The sequence below is a fragment of the Heterocephalus glaber genome, unplaced genomic scaffold (genome assembly GCF_053883595.1).
Source record: "Heterocephalus glaber isolate CG9 unplaced genomic scaffold, H.glaber_assembly_v1.0 deba00000281, whole genome shotgun sequence".
NCBI lineage: Eukaryota > Metazoa > Chordata > Mammalia > Rodentia > Bathyergidae > Heterocephalus > Heterocephalus glaber.
In genome coordinates, this window is record NW_028258139.1 from 9638891 (window position 1) to 9650911 (window position 12021).

At 40.6% G+C, this 12021-nt stretch overlaps 1 pseudogene; it reads right to left on the reverse strand.

Moving 5' to 3' along the window:
• Positions 1-1569, reverse strand: part of LOC147830216 (cyclin-G1-like) — a 28758-nt pseudogene extending 27189 nt beyond the window's left edge.
• Positions 1570-12021: the final 10452 nt, after the last annotated feature.

A 12021-nucleotide genomic window follows, 5' to 3' on the forward strand; every position in this document is an offset into this window, starting at 1 on the left:
TGAGTAGGAAAAGATAAATCATTACTGTAAGTTAATAAATTTAGATGGCAAGAACATACAGAATATATGCAGTGACTGAATTTATGTTTTTTATGAATATAATTACTTTCTATTATTCCAATTGCAATAGCAGTATGTTGAGACATACTGGCAATTCTCAGAAACCCAAAAGTGATCATCTGCTTTGTATTACTTTTTCTTTAGGTGTAACATTGAAGTTCATAATGATTCTGCTTATAAGCTCACAGTCTCAAATTAGTTTATATATGGATCAAACTTTTGGTCCTATTATAACTTTATTTTTTTTTAAATTTTTTATTTTTTCTACTGAAAAAGTTTTAATGATCTTAACAAAACATGATTAAAGGGTTATATTCCATCATATAAGCTTTTAGAAGCTTGCTGATCAATTGTGTCATTGTTTTATTCTTATGATTACAAGAAATAGAACAATAAGAGTTTGTCTTGGAATGGTGGTTACTTGATTGTATCCTATTATAACTTTAAATGAGTGAGAGCTTAGGGCTACATTTAGCAAAATGTGCAATTAAAAAGCATTACTTCAGGGCCGGGGATTTGGCTCAGTGGTTCCGCGGCCTGCCTACAAGCGCAAGGACCTGAGTTTGATCCCCGGTACCAAAAAAAAAAAGAAACCGTTTCAGGAATTGTTGGAAGGTGAGTTACTCTATAATAACTATGCTTCAGTTCCCATGCAGTATGCTCAGAAACAATCCACCTCAACTTCTGAACATTTGGTTTGGAACACTTGTTTGATGAATATTCAGTTAAACACTTGGATACAAGCTCTTGCCAGAAGGTCAGATCTCTGCCATTTATCTTGGAATGTTTCTGAAGACATTCTACTCCTTCTATTAACTCTACACACTTCTGTGCTTGGATCTCCAATCCAATGATAGGTAAGGCCAACACAGAAGGCTTTGCTTTAGAAAATATGATCCTGCAGTGACACACCTTAAGCTGAGCTCCTAGTCTTTCAAAATTTAGGCTATTTCCTAAAATGTACCAATAAAAGAATTTAAGGGAAAAAAATCTAGGCTATTTTTCCTTTCAAATGGCAAGCTCTCCTGAATGAGAGAATAATAGAGTTGTAGAAATTAAAAGGCAGTGGTAGCTTTAACTTTCCAACACACCTTCTCCAATACAATCTTTCCCATTCCCATCGAATCTGAAACCATGAACCAATACTGACTTACTGGGATCAAGTCAGTTGCCAATGGGACATTTCTTTCCACTTCTATTGATTTTACAGGCAAATAAAAGCAGCTCAGTCCAACACACCCAAGCTGCTTGGGCTGTACCTTCTTTTCTTTTCTTTTCTTTTCTTTTTTGTGGTACCGGGGATTGAACTCAGGACCTTGTGCTGGCAAGGCAGACACCAGAACAACTGAGCTAAATCCCTGGCCCTTGTACCTTCATTTCAGACAGGAATCTGTCCAGTAAATTCACACCTAGAGAAAACATCTCCGTATCAAAGCCAAAGAACTGAGTTAGACTAAGATCTTTCACTTTCAAGTCCCTCAGTCTTGCAGTCATCCCAAGGCCATTATCATGTGCAGATTCAGTTAGTCTCAAGCCGCAGACCTTTGGCTCACGTGTAGCCTCCTGTTTCAACAGGGTATTCAGCTAGTGTAGCAGTTTCTGGGAGTCAGTTGTGTCAGGACTCCTACTATCTTGCTAGAGACTGCGGCTCCTTGGTGTGATCACCCTCCTGGGGCCTGCTCTCATCTTGCCCCACGGTATCGGATATGAGAGGCCTAGGAGGCGAGGACACTCGAGGGCAGGAGGGGAAAGGCCTAGGAAGGGAGAACTGGCCTGGGTGGAAGTCTTCGCAGCACCGCCGAGACTACACAGCCCTTCTCCTGGTCAAACCGCTGCGCGAGAAAAAAAAAATTTTTTTTTTTGGTATCGAGGATCGAACTCCGGACTTCATGCTTTCGAGGCAGGCGGCGGAACCACTGAGTTAAATGCCCAGCCCACCGAGAAAATTTTAATAAAAATCAGTTGTTTGTTTTTCTGTGGATCTATTTCTAGGCTCTGTTCAGTTCTATTGATCTTTTTTTTTTTTTTTTTTCAGTACCGGGGATCAAACTCAGGACCTTGAGCTTGCAAGGCAGGTGAGGTTCCACTGAGCTAAGTCCCTGGCCCTGATCTATTTGTTCTTTCACCAATACCACACTGTCCTATTTACTGAGGCCTCAGAATAAGTCTGAAGTTGGGCAGTGTCTGTCCAACTTTGTTCTTCCACAATACTGTACTGGATTGGCTACACTGGGTCTTTACCCTCGGAATATTAACATTAGCATCAGTTTGTTAATGTCCACAAAATAACTTGGTGAAATTTTGATTTCGATTGCTTTGAATCTTTAAATCAAGTTGCAAAAACTGGCATCTTTACAATTTTGAGTCTTCTTAGTTTTTCTGAACATGGACTATCTTTTCATTTATTTAGTTCATTTTTTATTTCTTTCATCAGAGTTTTATACTTTTCTTCACGTAAATCTTGTACATATTTCGATAGGTGTGGTGGCGCACACCTGTTATCCCAGCACTCGGGCGGCTGAGGCAGGAGGATCACCATGAGTTCACAGCCAGCCTTGGCTGCATAGTGAGTTCAAGGACAGCCTGAACTGCATAGTGAGACCCTGTCTCAAAAACAAACAAATAGGGGCCGGGGATTTAGCTCAGTGGTTCTGCTGCCTGCCTCGAAAGTGCAAGGACCCAGGCTTAATCCCTGGTACCAAAAAACCCAAAACAAAACAAATAAACAAAAATCTTGTACATATTTCATTAGATTTATACATAAGTATTGCTTATGTTTTGGATGTTAATGCAAATGGTGTTATACTTTTTGTTTTTGGTACCAGGGATCAAACTCAGGACCTTGCGTTTGCTTGTGAGGTAGCTGTGGAATGGTGTTATACTTTTTTTTTTTTTAAGATGTAGGAGAATATATTTATTTTTTTCATGACAATATTATGATGGTGTTATACTTTTAATTTCACATTTCACTTGTGAATTGTTGGTGCATAAGAAAGTAATAACATTTTAGTTTTTGTGGTACTGGGGATTGAACCCAGGGACATTTCACTAGGTTACTTCTCAAGTTCATTTTTAGTTGGATTTTTTTGTTTGTTTGAGACAGGGTCCTGCTAAGTCACTAAGTTGCTCAGGCAAGGCTTGAATTTCCAATCCCCCTGTCTCAGCCTCCCAGAGGGCACCACACTCAGCTTTGTTGTTTCTTTGTGGTGCTGGAGATGAAACCCAGGGTCTCAAAAAGGGTGATCAGGGCTGGGGATTTAGCTCCAGGGCACTGGGCCTGCCTTGAAAGCACAAGGTCCTGAGTTCAATCTCCGGTACCAAAAAAAATAAAAAAGTGATCAAAAAATATGGTAAATTCAAAAATTTATAACAGTGAAAGACACATGGCCATTAATCCCTCCCAAATTCCCCCCTTACTTTGAACACATTTATTCCATCATTCTTGACACTTTATTTATTTATTTTTCTTTTTCTTTTGGTTTTGTGAGACAGGGTCTTGTTCTCTAATTTAGGCTGGCCTTGAACTTATGATGATCCTCCTGCCTCAGCCTTCCAAGTGCCACCATGTCCTTTTGGCACTTTCTTAAGCAGTTCTAGAAGTCTTCTTTCAAGTCTTCATGAGATGTAATAAAAACTGGTGAATGCTTCTACCGAGTGCCATCCCACAGAAAGGCAAGCTCATAAAAACACTGCAGTGTGGCCTCTAGGCCCTTATTCACCAATCCTGGCACTGTGTGACTCCTGGCTCTTCCCCAGAGTCAAAATGACTATGAAAGGCAAATGTTTTGAATCATTTCAGGATGATGAGGCAGCCACGACTTTGCAACTAAAGAGACAAAGAGAACAACCAGAACTGCGTGGGCAAGTGGCAGGAATGATGGGGTGAGCATGTTGGAAGTGAAGGGAGTATTTTGAGGGTGATCAATGGCAGTGTGTCTTTTACTGTAATAAATTGCATGTATTCAAACACACACTGTAGCTCTGCACCACACCTCCTAGGTACCAGGCAAGGGCTCTGCCCTGAGTCTTGCCCCAGCCCAGCCTCCAACCTGGCTCCAATCAATGATGAGTTCCAGGGGGGTTGTTGTGTTTGCTTTTGTCTTTGTTTCTTTTGGATTCTCTACACAAGTAATTGTCTCCTATTCGAACAGAGAGAGGTATTCGTTCCTTCAGGACCTGGACACCTTTGTATTTCTATTTCTTGTTTTGTTGCCTTAAGTAGGACTTTCAAAAAGATACAGAAAAGAGATGGCAAATGAAGTTGTCCTTGCCTCATTCCTGATTTCCCTTTAACTTTCTGAATGGCCTACACATATCTGACAATGAAGACACAAAAGCTTGGCAAGGAGGTGATTAGGACAAAGAGGCAGCATGGTGCAGTGGAAAGAATAACAAGCTGAGAATTAGGAGACCAAGATCCTTGTCAAAATTTCCCTCCCTCCAATATTCTATTACTGGATCTTTCAAATGTACAGAAAAATATTAAAAGAATTGTGCAGTGAACTTGTGTATATCACCTCTCATATTCTGCAATTAACATTTTATTATATTGATTTGCTTTTATTTTAGGTACCAGGGATTGAACCCAGGAGCACTCTACCACTGAGTTAACTTCCATATCCCTTTTTATTTATTTTTTTGTACCAGGGATTGAACTTGGGTCCTTGCACTTGTGAGGTAGGTGGCAAAACCACTGAGCTAAATCCCCAGCACAGTAGCCCTTTTTATTTTGAGACAGGCTCTCTCACTGAGCTACCCAGAATGAATTTGTTTTTTTTTTTTTTTTTGGTACCAGGGATTGAACCCGGGTCCTTGTGCTTGTGAAGCAGGCAGCAGAACCACTGAGCTAAATCCCCGGCCCCAGAATGAATTTGTATTTGTCATCCTTCTGCCTCAGCCTCCTGAGTAGCTAGGATAACAGGTTTGTGCCACTGAGTCCAGTGCATATATAAGTTTTCCCTGTTATAGAACTGTATATAAGTGGAATCAGGCCAGATAGATAGATAAGTAGGTAGGTAATTTTTATTTTGTGGTAGTACTGGAGGTTGAACCCAAGATCTTATCACTGAGCTGTATTACCAGCCCTTCTTAAATTTTTGATTTTGAAGCAGAGTCTTGTCAAGTTGCAAAACTGCCTAGACAGGGCTCGAATCTGTAGTCCTCTTGCCTCTGCCTCCCAGAGTGTTAAGATTATAGATGTGTGCCACCATGCCCATCTGATTGTATATATTTTTGTATTTTTTCATGCAGCTCTGTTTTAGAGATTCATCTATGTCATTAAGTGTTCTTTATTGCTGAATACTACTCCTTTGTTTGAAAGTACGGCAGTTTATATATCCATTCTTCTGTTGGATACATAGGTTGAGTCCACTTTGGGGCCATTATAAATAAAACTGTTATAAACATTCTGGTTCATGTCTTTTTGTGAATATGAGCTTTTACTTCTCTTGGGTAATCAAAGTAAAAAAAAAAAGATATATGTTCAGTGTTGTAAGAAATTGTTAAAACTTTTTCTGATGTAGTTGTAATGCTCCCACTAACAATGTAGGACCATTATGTTGGGCTGGGGATTTAGCTCAGTGGTTCTGCTGCTTGCCTTGCAATAACAAGGACCCGAGTTCGATCCCCGGTACGGAAAAAAATTTTTTTAAATCAAACAAAGTAGGAAAGTTCTAGTTGCTCTATATCCTTGCCAACATTTATTGTCAAAATTTTAATTTGGTGGGTGCATAGCAGTATTGATTTGTTTTGTTTGTTTGTTTGTTTTGAGACAGAATCTTGCTGTGCAGTTCAGGCTGACCTTAAACTCACTATGTAGCCCAGTCTGGCCTTGAATTTACAGGGATCCTCCTGCCTCAGCCTCTTGAGTGCTAGGATTGTAGGAATGGGCCACCCTTCCCGGTGGCAGGATTAAACCATGGTTTTAATTGGAATTTTCCAAGTGATTTATAATTTTCAGTAAGTATTACTTAACTTTCATACATGTTTCTTTGTGATGTACACAGTACTTCCAAATATTTTGTTCAGATTTTTTTGTTGTTGTTTTTTGGTTTTTTGAGACAAGGTCATGTTTTGTAGTGCAGGTTGGCCTCAAGTTCAGGGCAATCCTCTTGCCTCAGCCTCTCCAGTGTTGGGGTTACAGATGTGAGCCAACACACCTGAATTTCATTCAGATGTTCGGGTTGTTAGCTTTTATTGAGTTTTAGGCATAATGTTTTACATATTCCGCATGTAAGTAATTTTTCATGCACACACACACATGTATATAGAACTTTTATTTTAAAAAGGGCTCAGGAGCCGGGGATTTAGTTCAGTGGTTCTGCTGCCTGCCTCGAAAGCTCAAAGACCGGAGTTCAATCCCTGATACCAAAAAAAAAAAAAAAAAAGGAACTTGGACCAGGTGTAGTGGTGTATGCCTGTGATCCCAGCACTTGGGAGGCTGTGAGTTCAAGGTCAGCCTGAACTGCATAGTGAGACCCTATCTCTTTTTTAAAATTCATTAATTTTATTGGTATATTTTAGGTATACAATATATAGACATACCCTGTCTTAAAATAATTAATTAATTAATTTAATTTAAAAAACAAAGGGCTAGGGTTATAGCTCACTGTGAAAACCCAGGTTCAACCCCCAATACCAATGAATGAATGAATGATAAATAAACAAACAAACAAACAAACATATAGCCGGATGGGGCTGTACATTTCTGTATTCTCAGCTGTCTGGGAGACTGGTGCAGGAAGATCTTAAGTTTGAGCCCAAAATGGACAACTTACTGAGAACATGTCTCAAGAAATGAAAAAAGGACTTAGGATGTAACTAAGTATAAAAGACCTAGATTCAGTCTGCAGTCCAAAAAGACAAGTTTAGAACCTGAAGTCATTCATTCACTATTTCATTCAGCAGCTACTTTTCAAATGCTCATATGTTAAGCACTGTAGTTGATATTACATTCTTTTTTTTTTTTAGTACCAGGGATCGAACTCAGGACTTCGTGCTTGTGGAGGCAGGCAGTGGAGTGGCACCACCAAGCTAAATCTCCGGCTTTTTCTACATTTTTTTTTTTAGTTGATATTAAAGATTCTTTTTTTGTTGTTTGTTTGTTTTTTAATTTTATTTTTGATATTAAAGATTCCTACTTGAACCACCTTTACTCAGTGTTGCTTGTATGTTAGACTCAACTGAGGAGGTTTTTTTTGGTACTGGGATCAAACTCAGGACCTTGCATTTTCGAGCCACGTGGCAGAACCACTGAGCTAAATCCCTGGCCCGATATTAAAGATTCTAAGACAAATATGCCATTATTCTTGCTCTTAAGGGAGCTTTTAGTATTGCTGGGAAAGCAGACAAAAACCCAACAATTATAGTGAAGTTCTTACTTTCTGTGAGTGATATTTGTACAAATCTCTTTTTTGAAAACAGGCTGGCCTCAAACTCACAACCATCCTCCTGCCTCAGCCTCCCAAGTGCTGGAATTACAGGTATGTGCCACCATACTCAGGAGTTCTTAGGGTTAAGAGAACAAGGCTGCTGGAGCTGAGGTGTCGGTCAGAGGCTGCTGGGGGCGGTGGGGTCCCTGATGAGCAGTAGGGTAATGACAGTAACAGTGCTGATGGAAGGGTTAGATGTGGACAGCCCTTTAGAGAGCTCTTGAGCATTAGGATGCTTGTAGGAAGAAAATGGACAGCAGTGGTATCCACACAGCCAGAAGAAATGAGAACTGCACTCTGTGGAGGAGAGAACACTCAGCACTCAGCTCCTCCCAAAGTTCCCAGGGAGGCCACTCAACCACTGCCCTCAGGCTCTGTCCCCACCCACTTCCTCTCCCACTATTCTCCTGTGACCCTAGCCACACCCAGGGCTTCAAAGGACAGTTATTGTTGATGCCTCTTAAAGGTGAGTGCCCGTCCCAGGCCATCTGCTAAACTGCATATCTGAGTATTCACCTGCTCATTGCCTGGCTCCAGTTGAGCATGCAACTCAGCCACATGATGGACTTCGCTCCTGGTAGAGATGTGCCCAGCACTCAAAAGGCCTTGGGTTCCCTCTCCAGCACCAGAAAAAAAATTGTTTTGTTTATTTATTTTTGAGATACTGGAGATTGAGCCCAGGGCCTCATGCATGCCAGGCAAGTACTCTGCCACTGAGGTACATCCTCAGCTCTTTTTGTTTTATTTTGAGACAGGGTCTTGCTAAGTTGCCCAGGCTGGCCTTGAACTTGTGATCCTCCTACTCTGTGTTCTCAAATACCTGAGATTATAGAGGTGCACCATTGCACCTAGCTATCATTCTTTTTTTTTTTTTTTTTTTTAATGTGCCAGGGATTGAACTCAGGGATTTAGCACTGAGCTACATCTCCAACACTTAAAAAAATTTTATTTTTAAAATTTTGAAATAGGATGTCACTGAGTTGCTAAATTGTCCAGGCAGACTTGAATTTGCCATCCTCCTTCCTCATCCTCCCAGAATGCTGGTATTACACATGTGTACCACCATGCTAAGACCAACTATGAAATTTTTTGGTACCGGGGATCAAACTCGGATCCTTGCGCTTTCGAGGCAGGCAGCGGAATCACTGAGCTAAATCCCCAGCACCAGCTATGAAATTTTTAAAAAGCAAAATGTAGACTGGTACATGGAATGCTACCATTCATGTAAAAGGGAAGAGATAAGAACATATGATGATAATTATTTGTCTTTCCATAAAAAAGCTGGGAAGCCAGGCATAGTGGCACACACCTGTTATCTCAGAACTTGGGAGGCTGAGGAAGGAGGATCGCTGCAAGTTTGAGGCCAGCCTGGGCTACATAGTGAGCTCAAGGCCAACCTGAACTACATAGTGAGACCCTGTCAAAAAAAAAAAAAAAAAACCCACAAAACTAGGAGCCAAGCATGGTGGCACATGCTTGTAATCCTAGCACTCTGGGAGGCTGAAGCAGGAGGATCATAATTTCATCTCTCCCTTTGGGAACTTAGCAAGACTTTGTCTTAAAATAAAAAATAAAGTGATTTGGGAATGTAACTCTGTGTGAAAGCCCAATTTAATCCCTAATGCGGAGGGGCACATGCTGAAGGACACAGGGCCAACTAGCAGCAAAAGAGCAAAACATGGGAAGAAAATTTCTCATGGTGTACTTACTTGTACATTCTGATTTTAAAATTTTATAAATGAATTGCTTACTTGAAACAATTATTTTTATAAGAAAGGCAAAAAAGCAGGGGATTGAGCTCAGTGGTTTTGCTGCCTGCTGCGCAAGCAAAAGGACCCGAGTTCGATCCCCGGTACCAAAAAAAAAAAAGAGAGGCAAAAAATAGTAAAGCAATTCACATATAATAAAATGTATAAAATTCTAACTAATTACTTAATTCAACATAAAATTTCCTTATAATAACAATTACTACAAAAAGAAATACCATATAAAAATATAATAAAATCCTATCCAAATCTGTGTTCACTTAGGTTGCATGTAAAAGTATTGGGCTTGTGGCAGATGTGGGGAGAATTCCTGTAATCTCAGTGCTCTTGAGGCTGAGGCATTGCTGAGTTTGAAGCCAAAGATAGCAGAGTGGTGAACAGCAGGAAAAGAGCCTCTCCAAGATTTGGTGTCCACACACTGGAATATAGCAACTGAGGAAGAGCAGAAGGAGGGAGGGACCCAGCAAGACTCTGAAGCCCACAGAAGATGGAGGAATCAAAGAGCAAGACACCCTCAAAAGAGGTGGCATCACTTTCTCCCTGAGCCCTGGCTTGCAGCTTGGGAATGGCAGATTGAACCTGCAGACCCATGGTGACTACTGGTGAGCCCAGAGGCCTCCACAGAGAAACACTGTGGAACAGAGCAGTGGGCACAGCAGACTGGAGTGGCTGATGAGTTATTCAGGTTCAGACGTCCCCCAGGAAAAGGTGACTGCCTGATAGCCATCGTGCAGAGGGACCAATTGAGCTTAGAACTCTGAGTACCTGCAGGCTGGCTCCATTAAGGTGAGGTGGAATCCAGTTCATGTTGGCCGAAGGTCAAGGAGCTGAGGTCAGGGCAGCAGGAGACGCATGCAGTGTTGCAGGCTGAACAAATAGGGTTCCAGCATCACAGCCAGAAACCAGCCTCAGCTTCAGAAATAAAGGTGTAGGTTTGCTGGGATTATCTAGTACCCTGCTATAAATCTACACCTGGCTTGTTGGGATTAGTCAACATGTTTCTGGACTCTGTCTGCCCACTTTGTCTACCAGTGACAGCAGAGACATGCCATGAAGTGGACTTTTTTTTCTTCTCTTATTTTCTTCTTTCTTCCCCCTCTTCTTTTGTTTTTGTTTTGTTTTGTTTTTTCTTGATTGTTTGTTCTTGTTTTTATATAAGTGTGGACATGGTTTGTAGTTGTTGTTGTTGTTTTGTTCTGTTCTTCTTTTTATTTCTTCCTTCTCTCTTTTCCTCCTGCCTTCTTCACCATTTTCCCCAAATTTGCATAATCGACCTTTGTTCTCCAGCCTTGCTTCTAATCACTTCCCCTTATTCTATTTCTCTATTTTCCCCCTAATTCCTTTAAAAAGTTTCTCTCTGAGGATAAAATTGCCATACTGAGGGCATATGTACTGGATACAGTATTCTGGGTTGTTTTAGATTTTGTTATATAACCACAAATCTAGGTCATATGATTAAAGGTGGCAAATCAATAGTTTGTCATTTTCTAGGGTGTGTTTGATGCTGTTGTTATTGCTGATTGTACTACTTTAGCCAAAGTGACATAATTGTTGTAGTCAGTTGTTCACCCTGGTGTGCCAAGACTGAGATTGCCTAAGGATCTTAAAAAATACTATAGGCCAGTGCGGAAGAACCAGGGGCTGGGCCAAATAGGCAGGGACTTTTCATCCCCAATAAATTGAAGAGGTAGGATAGTGCAACAGACTCAAAACCCAAAAGGCAGCTACACCTGGAAAGCATCTCTTGAGAAGTAGTCATTTCCTAAGGGTTCTGAATACTGGCAATAAAGCTACTTGCCATGTGCAATTTATAAACAAAAAAAAGAAAGAAAGAAAAAAGAAAGAAAGAGAGAAAGAAAACACTTAAGCAAGATGCAGCCCCAAACTTCCAGCTCACCAGAGGCAAAGCCAGGGACCAATGAGGTGAAACAATTTGAAAGCCACACACCTGGACTCTCTGAGTGGCAACAGCAGAAGTAACAAAGCACATAAACGAGGCTCTAGAAAAAAATCAAATCAGAGATAGTTTCTCAGATAACTACAGAGATGATGACAATAATGAAAGACATGATTAGTGACTAGAGCAAATACAAATAAAAAAATAGAGGAGCTTAGGAAAATGAACGGCCAGCACAGGAAAGAAATGGAATCCATGAAACAGATTCAAATAGATATGCAGGAGATTAAACATTCCATTGAAAGTATATGGAGAGGGCCAGGGATTTAGCTCAGTGGTTCCTGTGCCTGCCTTGCAAACGCAAGGTCCCAAGTTCGATCCCAGGTACAAAAAAAAAAAAAAGAAAGTATATGGAGAGCCAGTGCTCAGTGGCATTGTGCCTGCCTCGCAAGCACAAGATCCTAAATTGGATCCCTCGTACATGTGCCCCCCCCACCCCCCACCAAAAAAAAAAAAAAAAAAAGAAAGTATATGCAGCAGAATGAGGCAATGTGAAGACAGAATATCAGATATAGAAGACAGAATTGAGGTTAGTGACCATGAAAAGAAAGATTTCTTAAAAATAGCAAGGGACCATGAAAAATCAATACAACAGCTGCTAGATGATGGAAGGAAGAATGCAATAAGATTGATCAGAGTCAGTTAAAAGCAAGAGATAGCACAAATGACACAAAAAATCTGTTTGCTGAAGTAATGGCGGAAAACTTCCCAAGCAGGGAAAAAGAATTTGACATACAGATAAGTGAGGCATATAGATCTCCAATTAGCCATGATCCAAAAACAACAACAACAACAAAAAAACTACACC